The following is a 15,223-nucleotide window of genomic DNA, read 5'->3' as shown; positions in this document are numbered from 1 at the left end:
TATTGCCGAGCCTATGGGTCTACTGGGATCTTGGGTGTTAACGCTAGCTAGTGCTGATACCATAATGAGCATTAGCCCAGCCTTGGCAAGCACCGAAAGCCATTATAAAACCTAGATAGCTTTAACAAGGTCAGTACATGTGGGCCAATCGCTAGGCCTGCCCGGAGGTCACATGATAAAGACAAGGAGAGGGAGCTAAGCAGAGTGATATTGACTGATGTAACAAAATGTAAAATGTAGGTGAGAGGTGGCATGATACACAGAAACATACATTATTCATGAGTCTGGTTAAAGTGAAATACTGATAAATAAAGGCAGACATATCCACGCACGCACGCACGCACGCACGCACGCACGCACGCACGCACGCGCACACACACACACACACACACACACACACACACACACACACACACACACACACACACACACACACACACACACACACACACACACACACACACACACACTTTCTCTCTTTCTGCCTCACCCCTCCTCTCTTTCAAACAGGATATTGAGCTATAAGACTTGAAAGGAGGAGACAAACCTTTTCTGAATTAGCAGCATGTTGGACTTATTCCGCTCTTTAATGTGGAGGAAAGAGTGGGCTGAGGGGAGAGGAGAAGAAAGAGAAGGAAAGAGTGGAGGGAGAGATTTCAGCAGCTTTGTGGTTTTGAATGGAAAACCACTGTCCACATTTTTAACCCTTATTTAACCAGGGGAGGATACTGGGAAAACAGTGTTATAACTAACTTACTTATAGTCGTTCTCAAAGTGGGGTCTGGGGACTCCCCGAGGGGTCCATGAGGACGTTCCAGGGAGTCCCCGGCAAAATGAGGAACAATATCTCTTATAGTTTGCATGGATAAAAGTTCAGTCATTTGGATTCCATAGAAGCCAGCATGTCTTAAGTGGAAGCATGCTGCGCAGCTAAAATCTACAAGCTCGCAATGTGCTTGTTGCTATTGTGCTATTTTTGGTTATTATTTTACGGTTAGAGCATTTGGGACACTGCTGGCCCAAATGCTGGCCACTGATTAAGTCACAACCTTTGCTGCGTGTCACTCCGTTTCCTGTCTCTCTGACTCTCTCTACTGTGTACGAGCCCCTACAAATATATTACCTAAAAGAAAAAAATATTACAGCATTTGAGGTGGTCAAACTATAGCAATATGTTCAGAAGCATCTTTCATAAAACCCTAATGCTCTCAGCTACAGTACATCACAAAAGCAAAGGTTAAAAGCCTCAATCTGTGATTTCTTCGTCTGGTTGCCGCTATGTAGCGGCCGAGCTACACCAGGCTTTTCAAAGCGTGTGTATGTTGCGGACTTAAGCAGTTGCAGTTGCAGTTTTCTGGTCTGGAGGTTCAAAGCTGAGTGACCTTCCCACACAAACACACTTCTCTAAGGAGAAAGATAACCTCACCACAGAACAAGCTGAATCCCATATAGGGAACTACCAACAGCAAACAGATTCAACTCAGCAAGGAGGCACTGGGCAGGCACTGGGGAGGCACTGGGCAGACACTGGGGAGGCACTGGGCAGACACTGGGGAGGCACTGGGCGGACACTGGGGAGGCACTGGGCAAACACTTGGGGGACACTGGGCAGACACTGGGGAGGCACTGGGGAGGCATTGGGGATGCACTGGGGAGGCACTGGGCAGACACTGGGGAGGCACTGGGGAGGCATTGGGGATGCACTGGGGGGACACTGGGCAGACACTGGGCAGACACTGGGGAGGCACTGGGGAGGCATTGGGGATGCACTGGGCAGACACTGGGCAGACACTGGGGATGCACTGGGCAGACACTGGGGATGCACTGGGCAGACACTGGGGAGGCACTAGGCAGACACTGGGGAGGCACTGGGCAGACACTGGGGATGCACTGGGCAGACACTGGGGAGGCACTGGGCAGACACTGGGGATGCACTGGGCAGACACTGGGGAGGCACTGGGCAGACACTGGGGAGGCACTGGGGAGGCACTGGGCAGACACTGGGCAGACACTGGGGAGGCACTGGGCAGACACTGGGGATGCACTGGGGAGGCACTGGGCAGACACTGGGCAGACACTGGGGAGGCACTGGGCAGACACTGGGGAGGCACTGGGGAGGCACTGGGCAGACACTGGGCAGACACTGGGGAGGCACTGGGCAGACACTGGGCAGACACTGGGGAGGCACTGGGCAGACACTGGGGATGCACTGGGCAGACACTGGGGAGGCACTGGGCAGACACTGGGCAGACACTGGGGAGGCACTGGGGAGGCACTGGGCAGACACTGGGCAGACACTGGGCAGACACTGGGGAGGCACAGTCTTCAAGAACCCCCACAATCAAAACTGCATATTGCTATTTTTGAATTAGCATCTTTATCATGATTTATTATTCAGTCTTAGCACTGACTGCATTGGAGCTAGACGACAAACAGTTGCACCTATGTTTACAACATTATGAGATCTGCCTCTGCTCTTGTCCTATATATTATTATCTTCGTATAATATGTAAAATTATTTCATAGACCAGTGGGTCGGGACCCAGATGATAATGTGCAACATTGTTTTCTCACTCAACAGTAAACAAACCATCCATCCATCCATCCATCTTCAACCGCTTATCCGTAGTCGGGTCGCAGGGGCAACAGCTCCACCAGAGAGCTCTAGACTTCCCTCTCCAGAGCAACATTAGTAACTTCCTCCTGGGGGATCCCGAGACGTTCCAAGGCCAATGAGTCGATGTAATCCCTCCAACTGCGCCTTGGTCTGCCCTGGGGTCTCCTCCCACGCAGTGGGACGTGCATCGAGGACCTCCCTAGGGAGACGCTTGAAAGGAGCGTCTGGTTCGAGCATCGAACCCCTATCCCCTATCTCTAAGGGAGCCTAGACCCAAAAAAATTCGGCCGTATTTGCAACCTTTTTGTTTCGGTCATGACCCACACTTCATGAGCATAGGTGAGAGTAGGAACGAAGATTACTCGGCAGACAGAGAGCTTTGCCTTCTGGCTCAGCTCTCTTTTCGTCACAACAGTGCAATACAGTGACTACAATACCACCCCTGCCGTTCCGATTCTCCGATATTTATCTGTGGAACGAAGTCAAACTAAATCTCAGCTTTTACAATTCCAAGTGCTTGTCAGGGTGAGGGGGTCCCCTGTTCAAATAATATTATTTTGGGGAGTTGCAGCCACACGACTGACTATTGTGCTCTAGTGTAGCCTATTAATGCTACATGTGTCAGTTAGACTATTCTCTATGACACATACTGTATACACACTGGATATCATATCACTGATGAAGCTATTATTTCCAAAAGGTGGTTGCATCATGTGGCCCAGGGCCTTTGGTGTAAGTTAGCGTTTGTGTACATTCATGATGTATGTGTGTGTGTGTGTGTGTGTGTGTGTGTGTGTGTGTGTGTGCGTGTGCGTGTGTTCTTTGAAGACAAGGTTCTCACAAAGATCGAAAGATACAACATGAAAGAAAAGACATCTTACCGGGCCCTTAAGGTCATTCTTTATGCTTTAGTATAGGATCCCCCATTAGCTTCCACAAAGTGGTCGCTATAGTCTTCCTGGGGTCAGGTTGGGGTTATTTTAAGGTTAAGGTTAAAGGAAGACGTGCGGTTAGTAATGTATTGTTGAATATGACCTCTTGGGTTGAGGAATGAATGACTGTATGTGGGGTGTGGGGTAGCTCTGTTATTTGCACCCTGCCGTGGGCTAATCCGCCAAAACGGGAGCTGGCACAGAGCTGTATCACATCAAACGTGTGTGTGTGTGTGTGTGTGTGTGTGTGTGTGTGTGTGTGTGTGTGTGTGTGTGTGTGTGTGTGTGTGTGTGTGTGTGTGTGTGTGTGTGTGTGTGTGTGTGTGTGTGTGTGTGTGTGTGTGTGTGTGTGTGTGTGTGTGTGTAATCTCTATCACACGTGTGGTGGTTAAAGAGAGATTGTCCGTGTTGAGAACAAAGTGTCTCACTGACTGAGAGAGCGCATGCAAACACTGTTGACACAATGTGTGTGTGTGTGTGTGTGTGTGTGTGTGTGTGTGTGTGTGTGTGTGTGTGTGTGTGTGTGTGTGTGTGTGTGTGTGTGTGTGTGTGCGCGCGCGTGCGTGCGCGTGCATGGCCGCACTCGTGTATGTGTGTGCGTGCAAACTGTGCATTTAGGGAAGTGTGGTTTGCGTGTGCAAAACTCTCGCTGGGGAATCACAACCTAATATTACACAGACAGTCTGAAGTCCTAAGCAGACTTGGACAAGTGGGGTCTGGGGACCCCAGGGGCATAGACATATATAAAGGCTAGATGGCACAAGGCCTTGTCTCCGTTGTTGTTCACCGGCGGCCATCTTGCTACAGTCCTACATTCTGTGGTAGCTGGTGATCAGCTCAAACAAATATACCGATAACTTGCTCAAATGTTGACGGATTCACAAACGGTTTGGTTTATTACAAACGTTATCAACGTGGCTATGATTCAGGATGCTTATCTGCTTAATATTATTTTTCATATGAACGTCATATAAAAGCATATAAGTATGCTGACATCTCTGACGTTGTGACAACAAACCAAACCGTTTTAAAATCGGTTGAACATTGAGCAAGTTATGATTATTCAAAAAGTACATGCCCCATAGACACAATGTTATGAGCGGCGAGCTATACCTGAAGCAAGATGGCCGCCACATAGCGATGTCGCTCTCCATTGGCCAGCAGCCATCTAGCCTTTCTTCTATGCCCAGGGGTCCCTGAGGTGGTTCCAGGGAGCCCCCAGCAAAATGAGGAGTATAAATGATGAAGTATAAAAAAATCCCTATTTTATACTAAAAAATCACACCCGTGTGAACTGAGTGGTGTAAGGTCTTATATAGCCTGATCAGCTGTGGTCTGACCGTCGTAATGTCTGACGTAATGAAATCACACCCGGGATGACCGTAGCAACCATGCTCATTTTTTGAGCACAGACAGACAGACAGACAGACAGACAGACAGACAAACAAAGCCAGTCGTAGGAGTGGTTTACACCACTCAAAAATGGTGGAAATAAAAGATACAAACTCGATACATGTCGCGATGTGATGCTTTTCAAAATGGGTTTCCACAGCCTAATAGGTTATCTAGGTTAACCACTGAACTGGGAGATGGTATGATAGTGCAGGGGCTAACACAACAGGGGCCACTTTTCATGAATTGGTACCACCACCTATGGTGACCGTAACATTTCTATATTTTTGTATTCCTGCATGTCTCTAGTTTATATTTTGGTATGATAAGTCTTCCAATTTAGTAGCTTAATGACAGTTATCGCCAGTTATATGTGACCATACAAGGCCATACAAGGCACATTTTTCCAAATTTCATTATGCATGTGACATGTCAAACTAGGGGGTTTTCATGATTCTGAATCCATTCCAAGCATTAGTTTTGCACAAAGAACACTCCTTGGGCTAAAAACGGCCATAGCCTTCATCACAAATGTGATGAGGTCATCACATTTGGGCACATTTGGGCAAATGGCTATGGCTGAATTTGGGCCAAGGAGTGTTTTTCGTGCAAAACTAATGCTTGGAATGGATTCAGAATCATGAAAACCCTAGTTTGACACATCACATGCTACTTAAAGCATAATGAAAATGTAATGAAAACGTTGCCTTGTATAGGTTGTTAATAGTATAGTCACATGTAACTGGCGATAACTGGCATTAAGCTACTGAATTGGAAGACTTATCATACCAAAATATAAACTAGAACATGTAGGAATACCATTAGTGGTACCAAAATCTGTCTCTGCCCCTGGACTATGACAATTTGCTAATGGAGAGGTTTTTCAGTTTTTTGTTTTTCAGTTCCAAATCCTTAGCTATAGAGACCAGCAGCAACAACAAACACACATCATGCTTACATTTTTTTGACTTGAGAGCTACTTTCAAAATGACCAGTTCAACAAGATAAAACCAGAATAATGATTATCCCTTTGTTTGAAATATTTTAACGTTACGTAAGACACCACTTGGAACAGGAAATAGAGGGGGGGAAATGGAATTGGTAGGTTTTCTTGTATATAACTTTGTATAATGCTACTGACTTTGTGAGCGTGTGTGTGTGTGTGTGTGTGTGTGTGTGTGTGTGTGTGTGTGCATGCGCGCGTGCATGTCCGCGTGCATGAATGCGTGCGTGAATGCGTGCACAAATGTGTGTCTTTCAAAGGAAGCAGTGTACCTTTGACTCATAAGCCCCTTTATGAAACCCTGAGCAGTCAGATCCATTACAGAACCTGAAAACTGAGTCTTCAAGGAGGTTGGACGGTGGGGTGTTCACTGATGACGCACTGTGACTGTACCTATAGTTTCAGCTGCATCCCCGTCAGGGATATTGAATTTCAGCAGTCAAAACAATGTGCAAAACTCACTGTCAAACGTCCAGGCAGCCAAACACAAGCATTAACTTATTGTCCTTAAGCTAATGCCCGGACTGACCTCAACAACAGCTTCAGTGTTATTGTGATAATAAAGAGTGTATAGTACAAACGCTTACATTTGGTAACATTTGTGCACCCTATGTGGACAAAGTAACACTTTTACTGTGTGTGTAATGTTGCCGACCAAAGTTATGGGATTAAAATAACTTTTCACTTAGAGTTGAGGAAGAACTGCTTCCCTTACTTATTGTGCTTAGCATGTGCTTGGCATAAGCATTATAGCCTACAAATGCAACAATGAGAATGGTGTGGCCATTTGTCTGCATTCACATGCATGTGTGACTGAGCTTGCATGCGTGTGCATGTGCGACGTGCGTGTGTGAGCGTATGTGTGTATTTCCTGATTGTGGGTGGGCCCATTACCTCTAACAAGGGGGGGGGGGCACAACCTCACATTGCATTATGGGTCGGTGGTTTAGGAAAAAATGTTCCAAACCACCGCAACCACATACACACACTCACGTCAGGGTGTTTGGTTTATGTGAGCAATGTTTGTTATGATGTGTGTAGTTTGATCAGCGAGGAATGTGGTGTGTGTGTGCGTGCATGCATGCGTGCGTGCGTGCGTGCGTGCGTGCGTGCGTGCGCAAACACACACACACACACACATGCGCGCGCATGTGTGTTTGCACAAGCATGTCCTTTCACCAGTTTGTGTGTGTGTGTGTGTGTGTGTGTGTGTGTGTGTGTGTGTGTGTGTGTGTGTGTGTGTGTGTGTGTGTGTGTGTGTGTGTGTGTGTTGTCTAAGTCCTCCTTTATTGGGGTTTTATGATGAAACATGAAGACTGACCTTAATTCAAGCCATATGACAACGCATGTGTTTGATCTCTGCATGCTCTCTGAGTCACACAAGGGCTCACCGTGTGTGTGGTCACACGCTCACTCTCCACATGTGATAGGTTACTGGTCTCGCTCTCTAACACACACACACACACACACACACACACACACACACACACACACACACACACACACACACACACACACACACACACACACACGAGAGAGAGAGAGAGAGAGAGAGAGAACACAATTCAAGCATGCTGTGGTCATGGAGCAGACCAATGATATTAGATCAGTGGTTATCAACATTGGGTCTGGGGCCCACTGGTGGGCCATGAGGATATTGCAAGTGGGCCCCCAAATAATTGGCAAAACTAAGATTTTAGTTAGGCTAATCCAAAATTATTCTAAATTATTTTAAAAAATCTGACCCGTCTGAACTGAGTGGTACTGTACTGTACCTCCTCCCTGGCCTATGTGTGTGTGTTAGGCTGCGCAACAGTGACACTTGGTGATCAACAAATGCTATTTCCGTACTCGGACGGACATAGGGAGAGACATATGGACACACTGTCGATAGGAGTGGCTAACACCACTCAAAAATCATAAGAACTTAAAGTATACTGTTATAGTTTCATTGATCCAAGCGATCCACAATCGATTGATTGATTGATTGATTGATTGATTGATTGATTGATTGATTGATTGATTGATCGATCATTAAAATAACCTCATAATGCTCACGACCTGCATGTTAACTGGTCAGATGGGTGCAGGGCTCTGAGTACTGTTGGTTTTAATCTCAGGTCCGTGCCAAGTGTGAACATGTGAACCCATTCCAGTCTGAAGAACTCTTGAGGAAGGCACTGAAACAATTATCAGCTGCTAACCCTGTGCTTTCATCTCCCTTTGGAAATAATGTGCATGGCAAATGTTGTACTGTGTGTGTGTATGTGTGTGTGTGTGTGTGTGTGTGTGTGTGTGTGTGTGTGTGTGTGTGTGTGTGTGTGTGTGTGTGTGTGTGTGTGTGTGTGTGTGTGTGCGTGCGTGCGTGCGTGCGTGCGTGCGTGCGTGCGTGCGTGCGTGCGTGCGTGCGTGCGTGCGTGCGTGCGTGTGTGGTTGAGGATGATCGTTTGTATGTTTATCCGTCAATGTGTGCACATGGGTAACTGTATAACATGCTTTGAATGTGCATGTGTACACTGTAAATATTTGCCTGTTCATCCTGTTTTGTGCATGCATGTGTAGTGTGTCTGTGACTGTGTGTGCGTGCGTGCGTGCGTGCGTGCGTGCGTGCGTGCGTGCGTGCGTGCGTGCGTGCGTGCGTGCGTGCGTGCGTGCGTCCGTGCGTGTATATAGGTGATACTGTGTGCACGCGCATGCATGTGTGTTTGTGTAGTGTGTGTGGCTGTGTGCTTTACTCTATGAATACTAAAGATTATATTGTGTAGAGTCTACACAATATAATCTTCAGTATTCATTTAGGACCCTAGGAACCTTACAGGTTTGTCACTTTTCCGTTTACTACCTGGGAAGGAATATGCCAAGTGAGTGCGGTGCCCACTGTCGAGTCGTTCGGATATTTGTCCAGATGGCTTATTCTGAAGCTTATTCTGAAAACTGAAGCCCTTCTTGTTGGCACACCACACCAGGTTGATCATTCATGCCCCATGTCCCATCTCACCTTCGACGGCCAGGTTATCCCCTTCTCCTCCTCAGTCACAAACTTGGGTGTCAAGTTTGATCCTCACCTGACATTCAATGACCACATAAAGCATCTGTGCAGAGCCGCATTCTACCATCTCAAAAACATCTCCAAACTCCGCCCCCTTCTAACCCAGTCAGATGCAGAGAATCCATGCCTTTATCTCCTCTAGACTAGACTACTGCAACACCCTCTTCATTGGGATTCCTGGCAAAAATGTACAGAAGCTGCAGTACATTCAGAACAGCGCTGCCAGATCACATACAACTGCATAAATGGACACGCCCCTCCCTACCTACAGAAACTAATCAACCCTCCAAAAACAACCTCCACCCACACCCTCAGATCTTCAAACTAATTTCTGCTCCAGGTTCCTGACACCAATCTGCGCACCATGGGGGACCGGGCCTTTTCCTCGGCAGCACCACACCTATGGAACAGCCTCCCCATGGACTTGAGCGTGCCGCAGACTGTGGAATGTTTTAAAACAGGCCGGAAAACGTTCCTGTTTCGGAAGGCCTTTTCGTGTTGAACTGTTGTTTGATAACCCTGTTTTTAACCTTCTATGATTGATTATATGTTTTTAACCATGTAGCACTCTGGGATGTCTTGTGAATGAAAAGTGCAATACAAATAAAATTCATTATTATTATTATTCAACCGATATATCCATATAGGAGCATGCCAAATATATGGGCATATACTAGAGACATCAGGGATCTCCATATATGGGCATATACTAGAGACATCAGGGATCTCCATATATGGGCATATACTAGATACATGCAGCGATCTCCATATTATGAGCATATAAAAGGGACACAGGTCGACAGACAGATACAGAGTACTCCATATATGGGCACAAAGGGATGGGCTGTGCAACGTAGGGCCAGACTCTGGATGTGAGGGCTGATTTGGGACCGAACCTCTAGTGTGTACAAAATGTATCCAAATGGGCCTTTACAGAGTTTAATTTAACACAGAGGATTTTGATGGCTCCTCCTTGATGATGCCTTGCTTAAAAGATTAACCACTTGCACGCACGCACGCACGCACGCACGCACGCACGCACGCACGCACGCACGCACGCACGCACACACAGGGATATATACACAGAGAGACACACAAACAAAAACAATCGGTCCCAGAGGCACACAGCACTGCATGTTGTGTGCGTGTGGGGGGTTGGGTAAGAGAGAGAGCATGCACTTGTCTGTTCATATTTATTACACATTGGCTCTGAGCAACATAGTAATGATGCTTGTCATGTCACATTGGGATCACGCACGCACGCACGCACGCACACACGCACGCACGCACGCACGCACGCACGCACGCACGCACGCACGCACAGTCACACACACACAGTCACACACACACAGTCACACACACACACACATGCATGCAGTCAGTTGCGCGTGCATGTGTGTGTGTCATGGTGATGTGTCACCCATAGGTTCTCTCACACACAATGTCATCAGTGAAGGATGAGAGAGAGAGAGAGAGAGAGAGAGAGAGAGAGAGAGTTTATTTGTAATTTTATGTCTAAAAAAGAGAACGCTTTGCTATCGGCTGATTAGGGGATGCATGTGGTAGCCATTAGGAGGATTAGATCTGTCATAGACGTCAAGCACGACTAATTATTCTGTTAACACACTACACCGCAGGGAGGATGGATGGATGGATGGATGGAAGGGTGGGTGGGTGGATGGGGATGGATGGGTGGGTGGGTGGGTGGATGGATGGATGGATGGAAGGGTGGGTGGATGGATGGGGATGGATGGATGGATGGATGGATGGATGGATGGATGGATGGGTGGGTGGGTGGGTGGATCGATGGATGGATGGAAGGGTGGGTGAATGGATGGATGGATGGATGGATGGAGGGGTGGATGGATGGGTGGGTGGATGGGTGGATGGAAGAATGGATGGAGGCAGAAATCGAGAAGAGTGAGCTGTATAGCAGAAAGATATAATATAAAGTGTGTTGTGTGTGTGTGTGTGTGTATGTGCGTGCGTGCGTGCGTGCGTGCGTGCGTGCGTGCGTGCGTGCGTGCGTGCGTGCGTGCGTGCGTGCGTGCGTGCGTGCGTGCGTGCGTGCGTGCGTGCGTGCGTGCGTGGCTGCGTGCGTGCGTGCGTGCGTGGAGATAGAAAGCATCACTTGCACTCCAACCCTGCTTGGGGTGTTTGTGATGTTGAACTGTGAGTAATGCACACATACTTGTGGAACTCGTAAACAAACCGCACCACCACTCTCTCTCTCTCCGTCTCTCTCTACCCCCCCCCTCCCACACACACACACACACACACACACGCACAGACACTGGTTATATGTCCTGCCACGTTAGTACTAGTTGTCATAGACAGTGTTGTCCTCATGAAGCGATGAAAAGAGCGACAGAAAGAAAGAAAGAAAGAAAGAAAGAAAGAAAGAAAGAAAGAAAGTGTATGTCTGTACATATGTGTGTGTGGGGGGGTGACCTAGCTTATATCTGCACGGTTGACTGCATTTGTATCCAAACATCCCAACATGCAATGCTCTGCTCACCCCACAGCATGCCTTGCTGTGGGGCGCAAAGTGTGCATCAGCTGCATCTCTGTGTGTGTGTGTGTGTGTGTGTGTGTGTGTGTGTGTGTGTGTGTGTGTGTGTGTGTGTGTGTGTGTGTGTGTGTGTGTGTGTGTGTGTGTGTGTGTGTGCACACGCATCACACATTATTTATTATTTTCATAATGTTTAAGTGTCACTCTGTCTGTGTCTGCATGCATATGTGTGTGAAAATTACATTAGCGCACGTGCACACGCACACATAAAGGGGGCTTATGAGGCAAAGGTACACTGCTTCCTTTGAAAGACACACATGTGTGCATGCACGCACGCACGCACGCACGCACACACACACACAAGCAATTCTGCTTATGAGGTGTGGATGTCAAGGTGATATACTGTAGACATATAATCATCCAGTCAACCGTTGTACTATCACAATATTTTCCTCACTATTGTGTGTGTGTGTGTGTGTGTGTGTGTGTGTGTGTGTGTGTGTGTGTGTGTGTGTGTGTGTGTGTGTGTGTGTGTGTGTGTGTGTGTGTGTGTGTGTGGTAGAGCTGTTTACATTGCATGCTGTTAGATCATCTCTGACCAATGTGTCGGTAATCAGTAAACTGTCTGCTCAGTACTGATATTGACAGTGATGGAAGAAGTACTCACATGTTTTATTTAAGTAAAAGTACTGCAATGTAGCAGTACAATTACAAGTAAAATTCCAGTATTCAAAATTTATTTGAGAAATGGAAAAGCATTGGCATCAAAATATACCTAAAGTACCAAAAGTATAAGTTCTCATTGTGCAGAATGTCTCATTTCACAAGTTCAAAATGTCTTCTCTTGAAAATAGCAGATCTACAAGCTCACAATGCATCACATCGTGACACATTGACATTGTGAGCTTGTATATCAGCTATTTTCAAATGACCGAATTTTTTTTATTCGTGATAATAATCTAAATCGGCAAAGTAACTAGTAACTAAAGTTGTCAAATAATTGTGGTGGAGTAAAAAGTACAATATTTGCTTCTGAGACATATAGTGGAGTAGAAGTAAAAGTATTGAAAATAGTCAATACTGAAGAAAGTAAGAAATAGGCCTACCTCAAAATGACAGTACAGTACTTGAGTAAATGTACTTTACATCACTGGATATTGATAGGATGAGCTGCATTGATAACTTCAATTGTAGGCCTAGTTGGTCATTTGGTCATATGTTCCACCTGAAATACAAGATAACATTGCCATATCTTGGGACTTGGATCATATGTCTGCAAAGTAAAATACCTAGTGTTAATTTGACTCCGAAAGTGTAAAATTAGACCTGGAAGGGGACACTCTCAGAGTTACAAATGGATAAACTATGAGGATTGTAATCTTTTTCTGTCTGCATTCCCTGCCGGAGTGAGCGTGCATGCATTTGCGTGCATTTGTTGTGATATGTCTGAATAATTTGGCAATTGCTTGGGTTACACATACAGCCTGCATGAGTTCCTCGACAATGGCTCTTGATAAATTCACAGGAGCCCAGTAGCCACCCTTTCATCAATTTACAAACACAATTTGATTGATACTAAAAGAGGAAAACTGCAACGTAACATAATTATATGGAGTCTATTCTCACTCACAGTTAAAGTAAAACAGTTAAAGTGTGTTGTCACTGAGGATTTTACGTTCTAACATCGTGCAGTCAGACCCACCAACTGGCAATGTGCTCAATAACCTTTGCACCGTACAGCATCCACTTTATGAAATTAAATTATTTTGTTATCAGCACATCAACAGTTTTATCCATGTTCAGTATGGAAACCTTGTTGACAAAATACGCCATACTGGCTTAGTCAAATACACTTCATTCGTTTCAATAAAAGAAGAACATTTAGACGTTTTGCCCATAATGTAGGCTATAGCCTACGGAAGACCCAGCCTTACCAGCTCGAAACGTCATGTCCAATTGTGTAAAAGGAAGGAACTAATACATTGTAAAGTTTGGAGAATGGTCCAGTGTGTGGACTTCATTGTATGTGGATTCTGACCACTGCCCAGCTACTGGCTTTTAGTGAGTGCATGATATGCTTCCTTTATTTTGTTTCAGTAGCCTACTGTTTACAGATATTGTTGTGGGTTGTAAATATATTTGAGATAAGTGACTGGGAACACTCCATGGGCTGGTTATTACTGCCCTCTGCTGGTCATATAATAAATAATAATGAAAAACAATTATTCCTCATCATTCTCTAGCCCCTCTCAATTCATGCTACACTGTAGGGCTATATCTTGCGCCACCGCTTATCCCTTAACTTATTTTCCATTTTTTACTATTTTGAAAAACCTTTAATTTCTTTTAGGAATATTTATAAAATTATATGCACGTTTTTCACTGATTTTGCCCCCTATAGGGACCCCCTATAGAATGTTGCTCTATCTATCTGCAAAGTGTTTGTTTCATAAAAATCCACCATAGACATGTTATGAGCTACTTTATGTCAAGAAATTGCTTGCAGTGTTGGAGTTTGGAAGCGCTCCCTTTTAGTAACGCAACCTCCTGCTGCCTCCTGCATTATGTGCAAATTCAGAACAGGTGGTATGCAGGGCCGTTGAGTGATTATTCAATGAGCGCTTCCAAACTCCAATATTTAGAAAAAAATCACCTGCAAGGAATTTCTTGACATAAAGTAGCTCATAACATGTCTACTGTGGATTTTCATGAAACAAACACTTTGCAGATAGAATGAGGATAATTAAAGCTTTTCATACAGGTGCAATGTTGGTGAGTTTGACATAATTTAATACAATTAGATAGGACTTTGTCTGTTTGGATGTATGGGTGGTCATTGGCAAATATGGTCTATTGAGTATTCAAACATGAGTATTCTGAACATTTTGAGCATCTCAGAACATCTGTAGCTCCAACAGTTTAGAAGATAGAGGCATGTTTTAAGTGGTGGTTATTTTAAAAAGGGCGTGGTCATTTTTGGGTATTTCGCCCCGGATAAAGAATTTTTCACAGTTCCTAAGTTGTTCGCAGCGGTCATATTAGCCAAGAACAGTTGAGATATTCTCCGCTAAATGAAGCGCATACATATCTTAGCCAGGTCCTGGAGTATATTTATTTTGTTTCTTTTCCCTTTTTACCTCCTTTATGATGAATTCCTGTTCTGTCCTTTGTCTATATAGAAGTGTCTATTTGTACGTCTCTAAATGTTTTTGATGATTTGAACATGGTGGACCCTATTGGAAACAAGTGTAATTGGGTCGTCCACTCACAGTTAACAGCCTTTGTATTGAGTTTGTGCTTGAAATGTACTGTAATTCTGCAAACTGTTAATACATTTTTCAATCAATAAAAAAAAAAGATGGAAAACTCTGCGAAGACTCCAGGCGACTTCCTCTTTGCGGACGACTGCGCATTAAATGCCTCAAACCAGCTGGAAATGCAACAGAGCGCCGATAACTTTGCCACAGCATGCACAGACTTTGGCCTTTACTGCAATTCAATATACTCTGGTATGAGCAAGAAAGATATATCTCGCCTCCAGATGGTGCAGAACTCTGCGGCTCGCCTTCTCACCAACACAAGAAAACGTGAGCATATCACACCTATTTTAGCTACTCTTCACTGGCTCCCTGTGAGCTACATAATTGATTTTAAGATTTTATTGATTACTTTTAAAGCTCTACATGGTCTAGCTCCCATTTATATAACAGACTTGCTG

This window comes from Electrona antarctica (genome assembly GCF_951216825.1).
Source record: "Electrona antarctica genome assembly, chromosome: 12".
Classification (NCBI taxonomy): Eukaryota; Metazoa; Chordata; class Actinopteri; order Myctophiformes; family Myctophidae; genus Electrona; species Electrona antarctica.
This window is presented reverse-complemented; position numbering follows the sequence as displayed.